This window comes from Magnolia sinica, chromosome 4 (genome assembly GCF_029962835.1).
Source record: "Magnolia sinica isolate HGM2019 chromosome 4, MsV1, whole genome shotgun sequence".
Lineage (NCBI taxonomy): Eukaryota > Viridiplantae > Streptophyta > Magnoliopsida > Magnoliales > Magnoliaceae > Magnolia > Magnolia sinica.
Genome location: NC_080576.1, coordinates 90,573,304 through 90,587,918, shown reverse-complemented (window position 1 = coordinate 90,587,918; position 14,615 = coordinate 90,573,304).

Here is a 14,615-nt window from a genome sequence, read left to right as displayed (position 1 = left end):
ATTGCTATAAGTGGATTCATGGATCCTCAGTCATTTTTTTATTTTTTTATTTTTAAATCGTTTCCTTAATCACTGGATTAAAAACCCAGATAAACATTTACTGTTAAACTAGTTCTAGGTCGTGTTCCCCATTCCCTGAGGATTCAACCTCGGTCTCATTGCGTTATTACTACATCATAGCCCTACACTTGGGGTTGTCAACCCTTAGGGTTTGATCAACTTTTGGTGCCATTATCGGGGAGTGGCACGAACACAATTTGGTTTAGGTTTCTAATTTGATTTCTATTTTAGGTTAGGTTTTTCTAATTTTAGAATTTTCTAGGGTTTATGCTATTGAAGATTTTTTTTTTTTTTTTACATTACTAACATTGTTTATTTGTTTATGTTTTGTAGGATTTTTAAGTCTAATTCTTCCTTGTCAATAACATCATTCCTTCCCCTTTACTTACTTTCTTAAATCATTGTAGGACTTAGGGTTAGAATTAGGGTTTTGTGTGGTTCATGCCTAAGTGGGTAAGGGACCATACATTGATACTTCTAAGTTAATGAGGTTTAATCGATGGGCTCGCAATCCATCGACGAGTTAGAAAACACATAAATATTCCTGAAACATCATCTAAAAATATAACCAAAACTGAACAACACTTCGATGAGATTCCTGTGAGGAACACACCACCAATTAGGATGGTGCGTGATGAGAATGAGGTATAACAAGTTCCATCAGTTCGAACCTTACGTGATTATCTATAACTAGGGAGAACAACTACACCTTCCAACATAATTTTTCCAATCAATATAGGAAATGTGGACTTTAAACCAAAGGTGACCCAATTACTCCCTAAATTCTATGGACTTGATTCAGAAAGTCCATACTTGCACATAAAAGATTTCGAAGAGATTGTAGCAATATACAGTTTAACAATGTTCCTTCTTATGTGATTAGACTAAAGTTATTTCCATCTTCTCTTAAGGAGAAAGCCAAAGCACGGCTTCACTCCTTAAGGTTGAGATCCATTGGCACATGGGATGAGATAACCAGGGAGATCCTTAAAAAGTTCTTCCCAGCTTATAAAACTTACACTTTTAGGCGTGACATTATGAACTTCTCCCAAAAAGAAGATAAAAACTTTTTTTCAGTGTTGAAAATTATTCAAGGACTTACTTCTCACTTGCCCACACCATGGCTATAAGATTTGGTAGATGATTAGCTTTTTCTATGAGTGACTAAGCTTAAACATGCTCCAATTCATAAAGATAATGTGTAATGATGAATTTAAGAGCAATGATCCAGAAGATGCCTGAGATTACATTGACATGCTAAATGAAAACCCCCAATCATTGGACACATCTAACTAAGCTAGTAATCTCAAGGCAATGCCAAAAGAGAGAGGAGTACATGTGCTTAAAGAGGAGGACGATGTTAGTGTAGGGTTGGCAGATCTCATAAGGAAGATTTAGGCCATGGAACTAAGGAAGGATGCAATCCAACCCATTACAGCCGTTGAAATTGTATGTGATATTTGTGAGAGTGATGTTCAGCTAACTAAGGATTGTCCTACAATCCCTAATTTTCAGGAGGTGTTGCACGCTTAAGTGAATGCTATGAATACATATCAACACCCCTTCAGTGCACCAAATTCCAATGTGTACAGTTCTGATTGGCAGAATCATCCAAATTTCAGTTGGAGGAACGGATCAATTGTGAATGTACCCAATAATCCCCAAGAGACATCTACTAAACCCTCACCGAAGAGAACCCTTGAGGAAATGTTGAATGCATTCATGCAAAGACAAATTCAGGCCATAAATGTACTCAAAAGTTCATAAATTGTAAGAATTGAGACACAACTAAGTGTTAGGGAGAAAGGGACCTTTTCAACCCAATCTCAGCCTAACCCCAAGGAACAATTAGAGATAAGTGATCCTAATTCTTCAACCCAACATGTGGAACATGTTAAATCCATCACCACCTTAAAAAGTGGTAAAGAGATTGACAAAGAGATTCCTAAGAAGGTTGAGAAACCTGAGGAATCCATTGATTCAAAGGATGATGGTTAATCTAGCAATGCTCCACATGACAAAGAGTTTAAGAATGAGCCTAAGCCCATGGCCACGTTTCCCTAAAATCTTGCCTCATCGAAATGGCCAAGTGAAAATTGAGACCTTTTAGAGTTTTCAGTAAGTCAATATCAGCATCCCCTTGTTGGAGGCAATCAGACAGTTCCCATCTTATACCAAATTCTTAAAGGATTTATGTGCGATAAAGCATACGCTGAATGTACATAAGAAAACCTTTTTGATAGAACAAGTGAGTGTCATCATACATCAAAACTGACGCAGGACAGCCCTAATTATGATGCATGCTCATAGACACAATTAAACAGCGGAAATAAAAAAGAATAAATGATCTAAAATTTTAACAGTAATCATCATAACTGAGAAAATCATAAAGGAAACATGCAATGGAGCGGGCCATCACTACAACCATGGATTATGGAATTCAATTACTACTTAGGTTGGATCCGGCGAGGGATGAGACCTCCCGATCTTGCATGGTCACACCCAATCGATCAACGAAGATCACTAGTCCGAAGAACCAAGAAGTTTCTCGGATTAGGGATTTGAGAATTTGGGGGTTTAGGGTTTAGATCGGTTCTCAAGATTTTGATCGAAGAAAGATTAGCCAAAACTGCAAAATAAAAGGAAGAAAATTATTACCTTGAAGAAGTTAGAAGGGCACAAGAAGAAATTAGAAGAAGAAGATCAAGGAAAGAAAAGAAGCACCATTAGAGAGAAGAGAGGAAGGAGGCAACCAAAGGGTTTGCTTTTCATTAATCAATAGTTAAAATTCGAGTTTAGGGCTTTAGCCCACTTAAATAAGCAAATAAAGACATAAAATTACTAAAATACCCCTAGAATAAGCAAATAAAGATATAAAATTACTAAAAGACCCCTAACTAAGTCAAAAATAAGCAAATAACATAAGTACGGAAAAGTTTGGGCGCTCGGTCTTCTTTCTCCAATCTTCCTTCACATGTGTCTTCCCTGAGTGGGGTCTTCTATATGTTCAATCACATGTGAAAGTTCTTCAGCTCCTCAATAGTCGCCTATCCACAAGGATGGCACTTGTGGTTGGCGCTTTTTCCGTTGGTACACCTTTAATACGCTTGTGTCCGCATCAATTCCCCTCGGGTGAGAAAAACTCGACTCCGATGAGTTGAAACTTTTGTAGCGCTCGAGTAGATTTGGATCAATACCCTACAATGCGTCGCCCGACAGCCACGTAGATTTAGATGATGGTTTGTTTTTTTCACTTGACAAGATACCTTTGGAAACCCCCATCTCTCGTGGATACTATCTCGTCATCCAAGATTTCCTTAATTGCTTCTTTATGAGTAATGGGTAGAGGAGGGGGTGGAAGGGGTTGGGTAGCAAACTCAGAAAAAGGCCATGCAAGGGACGATGTATCAACAATGGGAGTATGGGCACGGACTAGATCTTCCACATTAAAAGTTGGATTAATGCTCATTTCAGGTGGAAGGTCAACCCGATACGCGTTGGACCCAACCTTTTGTAATATCTTGAATGGTCCAGCACTACGCGCTTGTAATTTCTTTGCAGATCCTTGAGAGAATCGCTCTGGCCTTATTCGCACCATTACATAGTCTCCTTCTTAAAATTCTTGCACTCTACGATGAGAATCAGCTGAAACTTTATAATCATCATTTCTCTTATTTAACCGCTGTCTAATATGTGTATGCAAATCATGAATATGGCGTGCGAATGCATCGGCTGACTCAAAAGGCCTTTGGGTAACAGACATAGGTAAGAGATCTATGGGCATTATAGGTTTATAACCACTTACAATTTCAAAAGGACTCAACCCTATAGATCTATTAACTAACCCATTATAAGCAAGTTCAGCAGTTGGTAAAATTAGGTCTCAAGTCTTAACATGTTCACCCACTAGACAACGTAGAAGATTTTTAAGGCTACGGTTTACCACTTCAGTTTGACCATCTGTTTGTGGGTGGTAAGCAGTAGAAAATTACAAACGAGTTTCCATAATGTGCCACAGTGTCTTCCAAAAATAGCTAGTAAATCGAACATCACGATCAGACACTATGGTTTTAGGTAACCCATGGAGACGCACCACACCATCAAAAAAGAGACGAGCAACATGAGGCGCGTCTGACGTCTTCGAACATGGGAGGAAATGCGCCATTTTAGAAAAACGGTCCACAACGACAAAAACAGAATCGTACTTTTTTATAGTCTTGGGAAGCCCGAGCACGAAGTCCATACTAATGTCCTGCCACAGAGCATGTAGCACTGGCAATGGCATGTACAACCCAGTATTTTACTTTCTTTACTTTACCAGCTGACATGTTCGACACTGCCCTAAAACTTTGGCTACGTCTCGCTTGGGGCTTGGCCAATAGAAACGATCTTCCACGAGGGCAATGGTTTTATCACGACCAAAATGGCCAACTATCCCTCCTGAATGAAGCTCCCAGATGAGGAATTCATGAAGGGACATACGAGGAATACAAAGTCTGTCTCCTTTGAAAATAAAGCCATCTTTAAGAACATATTCACCCATAATATGTTGGTCACTAGAGAGCGATGCGTAAGTACCCCCAAAATCAGGACATATGGGGTATTCATCTTTCAGTTGCTCAAATCCGACTACCTCTACAATCAAGGAGTTGAGCAATACCACTCTCCTACTAAGGGCATCCACTGGTTTGTCTTCAATCCCGGCCTTGTGTTTCAAAACAAACGAATATTCCTGAAGAAACGCTATCCACTTGGCATGCCTTGGGTTGAGTTTCTTCTGAGAATGCAAATATCTCAAAGCCTCATGGTCAGAAAACAAAACGAATTCTTGCGGTAGGAGGTAGTGTCGCCAATGTCTCAGGGATTGCACTACTGCATAAAATTCTTTATCGTAAGTGGAGTATTTTTGTTTTGCCTCATTCAGTTTCTCACTGAAATAGGCCACTGGGTGTCCTTCTTGACTCAACACTCCACCTATACCAACACCAGACGCATCGCACGCTACTATAAAGACTTTAGAAAAGTCAGGTAGACACATGACAGGAGCTTCTACCATCTTGCCCTTAATTTCTTTAAAAGCCTTGATGGCGGCTTTAGACCACACGAACTCTCCCTTTTTCATGCACTCGGTAATGGGAGCCATGATCGTGCTAAAACTCCTAATGAACCGACGATAAAAAGTTACTAGGCCGTGAAAACTTCGCACCTCATGAATGTTCCTTGGTTCTGGCCACTCAACTATGGCCCTGACTTTTTCAGGGTCTGCGCGCATCCCTTCAGATGACACTATAAATCCTAAGAACACAACTTGGCTAGACATGAATGCACATTTCTTAAGATTAACGTACAACTTTTCCTTCCTAAGGACACTACATACCTTCTTTAAATGTTCAAGGTGTGATTCCTTAGTGGTACTATAAATAAGAATATCGTCAAAGTACACCACTAGGAATTTTTCCATGAACAGCCTCAAAGCTTGTGTCATCACCCGCATGAAAGTACTGGGTGCGTTAGTCAAGCCGAAGGGCATGACCAACCACTCATACAGCCCATCTTTCATCTTAAACGCCGTCTTCCACTCATTTTCTGGGCGTATACGGATTTAGTGATATCCACTCTTGAGGTCTATCTTAGAGAATATAGTGGACCTGGCCATCATGTCAAGCATATCATCAAGTTTAGGTATAGGGAACCTATACTAATTTTGTTTATGGCACGGTTGTCCACACACATGCATCACGTGCCATCTTTCTTTGGCGTCAACAATGCAGGCATAGCACACGGGCTCATACTCTCTTAGATGAAACCCTTTTATAGAAACTCATCAACTTGCTTCTTTAACTCTACATGCGGTGCAGGGTTCATTCTGTAGTGAGGAAGGTTCGGTAGAGTAAACCCTGGGACAAGATCAATGGCATGTTGTATGTCCCTCATAGGTGGCAACTCATTCGGTAAGTCTTCAGGAAATACATCACTGTATTCCTTAAGGACCGAGGTCACCTCACAGGGTAACTCTAATGGAGCCTCAGGTGTAATTTCTCTAGCCACAAGGACATATACCATAGAGTCCTCCTTAGCCTCTTTTTCAAACTCTTTTGCGCTGATAATATGTAAAGACTTAGGTTTGGATTTTCCCATTTCTCTAGGCTCACTTGCCTTCTCATCCTTCTTCTTCCCCAGTGTATTCTCAGGTGGCATGGGATTAAGTTTGATCTTTTTACCATTATACATAAAAGTACACGCATGCGAACGGCCAAAGATCGTGACATCATTATCGAATAGCCACGGTCTACTTAGGATAACATGTCCCATATCCATAGGTAAAACATCACACCACAGGGACTCTTTGTATAACCCAAACTCGATGGGGACTAGATATTGCTGGGTGACAGGTAGGGATGTCTTGTCAACCCAAGAAACTTTATACGAGTCTGGATGAGGTGTGGATTTCAGTTTTAAGCGATCTAAGGTGCTAGTGAAAATCACATTCTGACAACTTCCACTGTCCACTATCACCTTACAATTCTTTTCACCACACTTGGCAATAGTGTAGAAGATAGTGCTTCAACGCCAGTCAGCACTACTTCTAGACTGAGCTAACACACGCCTGACTACTCAAGCGTTGCTTCTCCATCCACTTCTTCTTCATCAGTAAGTCCTCCTTTAGGGTGATACTCTTCAACTTCATAATCACCCTGGTCATCTCCACCCTCGTGGGACTCGCCTATAACTAAGGCTCTCCCACGGCTCTTCGTAGGACACTGATTAGACATGTGGCCAAGGTTGCCACACTTATAGCACCTCACTTGGCTCATGTTACTAGGACCGGCACCAAGAACCCCTTTGCCCTTGTCCTCCCTAGGCCTAGGCGGAATGGTCGCCTGTGCCCTACGTTGACTACCAATATTAGGTCTAGTTCCTTGGGAACTAGATCTAGCACTGGGGTCTCGGGACTCAAAACGACGAACGACAGGAGCCTTCAGATATTGCTCTAACTTCTGCACGACTTGATGTGCTTCATCTAAGTCCGTTAAGGGCCGAGTAATAAGCTCGCGCTGAAGATCCGCACAAAGGCCCGTCTTGAAATGCGATAACATTACTAGAGGGTCTTCTCGGATATCACATCGCATCACATACTCTTCAAATTTAGCGATGTAGTCAGCGGCAGGCATTGACCCTTGGCATAAGGATTGCCATTGGTCAAGGAGCTTCTGACAGTATGAGAGAGGAAGGTACTTCTCCTTCAACTTCTCTTTCATCTCATACCAATGTGTGATAGGGGCTCTACCAACTCTCTCTATCCTACGCTCGGTGTTGGTCCAGAAGAGCTTGGCTTGACCCACAAGCTTCATCTTAGCAAACCGCATTTGACGATTTTTCGACATGCCATACCACTCAAAGTAGTGGTCCATGTCAGCAACCCAGTCAAGGAACGCCTTGGGATCTAAGCGCCCCTCAAAACTCGGGGCCTCAACTCTCACACTCTTCATCGCACACTCATTTGGATCATAGCGGTCTTGATGACCACATGTGGCTTGTGCCTCTCGCACCACACCACGACCATTACCACGATCTCTATCCTCACTACCACCACGTGTGGCAGCGCGTTCTTCAATGATTCCTTTCACTTGGGAGTGCACATCTTCCCCTACAGCGGGGTTTTCCTTTTGGGACGCCTCTAGTTGCTCCACCTTAGTCATGTTAGTGGTAATTTGGTTCTCAAGGCGGGCAAACTTACGCCTTTGACCCGCTTCTAGGGCGGTTATCTTTTGTATTAATTGAGTAAGTTGCTCAGATAACTGCTCGTTATTCATGGTAGGTGGAAGTCCGAAACCTCTACCTCTTCTCGTGGGCATACAATGAAGACTTGAACCAAACTCTACCTAACTAGACTACTAGGTGTTATGACTTTTAAGATGAATGCGATGAATGCAAAACTACTATGAACTGACACAATTAAGTTGAAACAGGAAACAACTCAAATCTAGAAATTTTCCAGATTAGGAACTTTCTAAAATTGGAAAGTTTCTAAAATTGAAAACTTTCTAAACCTGGAACTTTCCTAAGTTAAACCTAAAAATTGAAACCCTAATTTGATAACTCGATCTAGACAAAAACCATGCAAGCCTAGGCTTTGATACCAAATTTGATGCAGGACAGCCCTAATTATGATGCATGCTCATGGACACAATTAAACAGCGGAAATAAAAAGGAATAAATGATCTAAAATTCTAACAGTAATCATCATAACTGAGAAAATCATAAAGGAAACATGCAATGGAGTGGGCCATCACCACAACCATGGATTATGGAATTCAATTACTACTTAGGTTGGATCCGGCGAGGGATGAGACCTCCCGATCTTGCATGGTCATACCCAATCGATCAACGAAGATCATTAGTCCGAAGAACCAAGAAGTTTCTCGGACTAGGGATTTGAGAATTTGGGGGTTTAGGGTTTAGATCGGTTCTCAAGATTTTGATCGAAGAAGGATTAGCCAAAACTGAAAAATATAAAGAAGAAAATTATTACCTTGAAGAAGTTGGAAGGGCACAAGAAGAAATTAGAAGAAGAAGATTAAGGGAAGAGAAGAAGCACCATTAGGGAGAAGAGAGGAAGGAGGCAACCAAAGGGTTTACTTTTCATTAATTAATAGTTAAAATTCGAGTTTAGGGCTTTAGCCCACTTAAATAAGCAAATAAAGATATAAAATTACTAAAATACCCCTGAAATAAGCAAATAAAGACATAAAATTACTAAAAGACCCCTAACTAAGTCAAAAACAGGCAAATAACATAAGTACGGGAAAATTTGGGCGCTCGGTCTTCTTTCTCCAATCTTCCTTCACATGTGTCTTCCCTGAGTGGGGTCTTCTATATGTCCAATCACATGTAAAAGATCTTCAACTCCTCAATAGTTTTCTATCCACAAGGACGACACTTGTGGTTAGCGTTTTCTCCGTTGGTACACCTTAAATGCGCTTGTGTCCGCATAAAAAACACTCCCCTAAAATACAAGGATCTTGGAAATCCTATGATCTCATGTATAATAGGAAACTTTCGGGTTGATAAAGCACTTCTAGATCTTGGGGCAAGTGTTAATTTGATATTATACTTGGTATACAAGTAATTGAGCCTTGGTGAATTGAAACCCATCGAGACAATGTTATAATTTTTTTTAAACAAAAAGGATGGATTTCATATATATTGATCAAAGATCAGTATTTATAATTTTTTGGGATTCCCAAATAGAAAAGACTTTATAGAAACCTATCGTGAGGGAATTAACAAAAGAGGGACGGCTCCACCCTAGGGCGTGGGGCTGCAAAACCAAAGAGGAAAATCAAAGACTATCTGGATCTAATTGATCTTAGACCCACTTTGTCCAGAAAAATGAGGCCTCTGATGTGGGCCGGGATATCCCCCATGTTGTTGGAGAAGAAGGGAGCTTGGGACCCACTCCCCATCTTGGCCATAGCGACGGCAGGGACGTTACCTTCACTCAGGGTGTGGGAAAAGGTGACCTGACCAGAGGAGAGCATGCCACGAATTCTAGACAGCCAGTAATTCCATTTCCAGCCGAGGGAGGATGTACTTGTCAGGAAATTGATCACCAACTCGGAGTCTGATTCCACAATTATACGATTTAGACCCTGGCTCAGCCCTAATCTAAGCCCGTCATGGATAGCCCTGAGCTCTGCGTGGATGTTGGATCCCATACCATAACCATGAGTAAAAGCAAATAGGAGAAGTCCTGATTCTCCTTTACAAATGCCCTCTCCACTAGACGAGCCTAGGTTGCCAAGGGATGACCCATCCACGTTGATCTTGACCCAGCCACAAGGAGGACTATTCCATTTCACTATCAAGAGAGGGGGGGTGGGGGCGAGCTAGGGGCATGGATTGAGCTGGCCCTTGTGTTAGCGCACCTCTCTAGTGGCCAGCCACTCCAGCCGAGCGTTGAAGAAGGAGCGTGTTCGCTGATGGAGTTGGAGAACCCCGACCTCCCCTGATGACACCTATCCACCAAGTAACTCAAGCAATCAGCCTACTCTTGGAGGGCTGAATCTCGGAAAACATCGCAGCATTTCTCATCTTCCATATCTCCCACAGTAAAACGCAGGGGGCTAGTTTGTGGGTCCCTTTGTTGTGCCTGCTTGTTACGAGCGTTGCCCATCATTGGGATAGCTGCTAGCTCACCAAATTGGCATTCTGAATGGTGACACCGAAGGTAGTTCCGATGAAATCCTAACCCGCCTTCACTAGGCAACCCTCGAGGAACAAGTGATGGATGGTTTCGCTGTCTTGGTTAGGCTGACCTTGAGGAGAAATGAAATCGCAACAAACACATCTTGGGGAAATCTGGATGCCTTTCTCTTGCACTTCAACCTCAACGAGGATCGCCTTTACCAGGATTTTCCACAGCAGAAGGGAGATTTTTGGGGGGAGGGACGAGTGTCAGACCCATCTGGACTAATGCTTGCGTGGTTGACCTGCTCTTCATAGCTCCCATGCTAAGTGAACAGAGAACTCGCCAGAAGGAGTGAACGGCCAAAAAGCATCATTAGGACCTGAGGAAAGGCAAAATCCTGCTTAAAAATAAAATCTGACACCTCCTGTGGGAGGATTCTAAGGACTGCCGATGGAGGCAGGGGGCCTGAATGGCCTGGAAACTGGTTGATTCTTAGGTGTTGCAGCACTAGGGGAATTTGGATGTCCTCTATCCAGATAAGAGGACCCAAACCTGTCCAATTTGAGGTCCATAAATTGTTTTCCCCCAAACCAACATGCAGCTGCGTGGACTCTTCCACTAATGGGCCGAGTTAAAGGATCTTCTTCCAGATTGGCGAGGTGAAGGCAGGAGGAGGGTGCAGATTGATCTGGCTAATGTTGCAGCCATATTTCACCCCCATAAAGGAGCTCCAAAGGCTGTGATTTTTGTTGACTTTGATTATCCAGGCCATCTTGATCCTGAAAGCCTTCATTATGTCTACTAACTTCCTAACTCCCAGACCACCTTCCTCTTTAGGATGCGAAATGAATTTCCAACTCCGCCAATGATATTTACGTCTACCCTTAGACCATCCCCAAAGAAAGTTCGTAAAACACTTTTCCAGGGAGGATAGCACTTGAAGAGGAAGGTGTGCAGCTGCAAGGGAATGGACCGGAATGCTGCCTAGAACGTGTTGAATCAGCACCTTTCTACTGGCTTGCGATAGAAACCTGGCCTGCTAGCCTGAAATCCTAGCCTCGACCTTTTCTACGAGAGGTTGAAAGGTTGAAGCTTTTAGCCTGCCCACCACTAGGGGGACGCTGAGGTAAGTGAAAGAGGTGGCTTGATTTGGTAATATCGATGGCCTGTTCAATGGCTCTAATCCTTGCTAGCGAGGAAGAAGTACCGCAAACAAAAGAGCTTTTGGAGAGGTTGATGGATTGCCCTGAGGCTACCTAGTAATCGTTAAGGAACTTCTTTGTGGCCCTAATCAAAGCTAAGCTACCATTCAGGAAGAGAAGTGTGTCATATGCGTATAAAAGATGTGAGATACTTGGGTAGCCTCTTCTCAGCTTGAATGGAAGGATGGACTCTTGGGATATCAACGCTTTCAGACCGCGACTAAGAACTTCAGTAGCGAGAATGAAAAGGGCCGGGGATAGAGGGTCTCCTTGCCGGAGACCTCTAGAAGAATTGAAGAAACCTACCAACTTCCCCATTAATCAGGACTGAGAACCAGAAGCTTGCCCAGCAATTTTCCACCAAACGAACCCATGCCTGGCTAAAACTGAAACGAAGCAGGACATTTTTAAGGAAACCCCAAGCAAGACAATGTTATAATTAGCTGACCACTCAACTAGAATACTGAGAGGAGTGGTGGAAGATGTATTGGTCTAAGTTAATAGGTTCTACTACCCATTAGACTTCATTGTCTTAGATACACACCCAGTTATAAATGTGAGCTTCAAATCCCTATCTTTATAGGATTAATGCTTTGAACTTGATTAAGATATTTACCAAGCACTGGAGTTTAGGTGCAAGTTGTGCTTTACATTAATGCATTTTGGATTTTTATAATCTAGATTCTTTTTAAAATTGCTTGAGTTTATGGAAATTTATTCAATTGGTTTCGAAATATCTTTTGTATATTTTGCCTGGGACTAGCAAAATGCTGGTTTGGGGTGTTATAATGTCTAAATATTACATATTTATCATCTCAATTGCATTAACTTTCTTGGTATTTACATACTAATTTGATCTAATTATATATGGTTTTTACATGCAAAGTGACTTTGGATCTAAAGTTAAATACATGCTTAAAAGGAGGATTTAAAGCTCAAAAAGAATGATCATTAAAGAATTGGAGATTTAGAGGACATTATTAAAAATTTCAAGTGCTAAAGATTCAATAAAATTAAGGACAAATGATGTAGAAAAGACTGAAAAGTCACAAAGTACATTAATAGAAATAACAGACTATTCGGTCCCGCCTGAGGTTAGTTCAGTCCGACCGAATGTGCATAGAACAGTCTAACAAGAAAAAGTGATTCGCAGAGATAATTCGGCTCGACAGTTAGGTCTGACTGAGGGCATGCTTGATCCAACCGAATGAGAGTTCAGTGTGAGGTGAGGGAGATAGAGACTTTAGATGAATATTAAATAAATTCGGCTACAACCAAAAGACCTATTCGGTGCGATTGGGGTGATGTTCGGTGCAACCGAAGGTTACTGTTAGTGCGACTGAAGCATAACTGCGTAAATTTGAAATTAGTTTCAAGTCGGTGTGTATTTTTCCTATTTAAATAGGTGTTCTTAGTTATCCAAAATACAAATTAGGACTTGGGAGAAAGACCTAGGGGAGGTAGAGCTTCCACAAAGCCATCCTTCTTCTTTGATCCCTATTTTCTAGTTCCATCTTTTTAATTTTTCTTTTGCTTTTCTAAGATGGCATCCATGCTAGGCTTTTTTTTAAAAAAAAAAGAAAAAGATTCTTTTTTCATTAAAGAAGAGGATCTATACAGGGAGCAAAGGCAGGGCACCACAAAAAGGACAGGCTGCACCACAAAAGCCACATTCGAGCGGCCATAAAAACTAGACACGCCGCCTATCATATAATAAACTACACATGAAAAGGAAAGACTCTCCCCAAAGGGGCTGACGGAGAAAGCATAAAAGGGAGAAAAGGAGAGGTGCCGACTAGCCTAGAACTGCATCCATGCTAGGCTAATCTTTTAGCTAAGGCTAAGGGATGAAGCTTGTAATTCAATTACAGTAGTTCATTTATTTGATTCAATAATAATAGTTTATGCAGGGTATGGTTTGGTGATCCAAACCATTGATCTAATGAGACGCATGGTTGATGATAACTACCTCGAAAATATTTCATATTTGAATGAACTTACCTTCGTGGGGCACGGTGGACACTGCAACTCATGTGCCCTGCTGGCTTTCTTGGCAACATGCAACTCGTGTGTGGTTCATTTTGGAAGCCTAATCTACTCGCTCTATTCTACTAGTCAAGATCTTCGATTTAACAAGTCACTCGCCTCAATTAGGTTTTGGATGAGAAAAATATTGGGCAGACAAAATTGATCACCGATTTGATGGGCCATATCTTGCGATCCAACTGTCATATTTGAGTGAAATTTAATATAGACATCGTAAAAATTTACTCTTCAATCTAGACCGATCAGATTGTCCAAAATATGTCTAAGATCTAAACAAACTGATCATACCCATTTAATATAAAAAGTGTTTTGGACAAATCTTATTTATTGCAAGTCAGATTGGGTTGAATTTTGTTTTTTCCTAATTAGCACGTTCCGAACACATTTGACCATTCATATCAACTTTAGGATGGCCTGATCAAACAATGTCATCAATCTCGTCATTATAAGTTATTCATACAATTACACTTCATTATATTAGGCCTTCATATAATTCCATCATAATTGTTTTTTAACTCCATAATTTTTCTTTTCAAAATGTTAATATTTTAAAGCTCAGTTTATTTTTGAAATTTCAATTTTTTACAAACTTCTTCATTTTTTTCTAAATGTCAAATTTTTTTTTTCCAAACTTCTCTACTTTTTTCTCAAAATCACATTTTAAAAAAAAATCTCATTTTCTTTTATCAAACTTCCTAATTTATTATAAAATACAGAATCTCGATTTCTTTACAAAAATCATATATTTTTTTTTCAAAATCTAGATTTTTTTGAACTTATCAATTATATTCAAACTTCTCAATTTTTTTGAAAATGCCAAATGTTTTTATTTATTTTTACTTTTCTAGAATGTCAACTTTTTTCAAAATCTCATTTCTTTAAATCTTAAAAATTTTCGAAATCTAAATTTCTCACAAATATTATTATTGTTTTTAAACTTATCAACTTTTTTTTCCAAATCCCATTTTTTTAAACTATCCAATATTTGTTTACAAAATGTCAATTTTCTATCAAACTCTGGATATTTTTATCTTAATTTTTATTCAAATTTTCAAATCCTTTTTAAACATCTCCATTTTCTTTCCAAGTGTCAATTTTTTGTAAACTTCTCAATT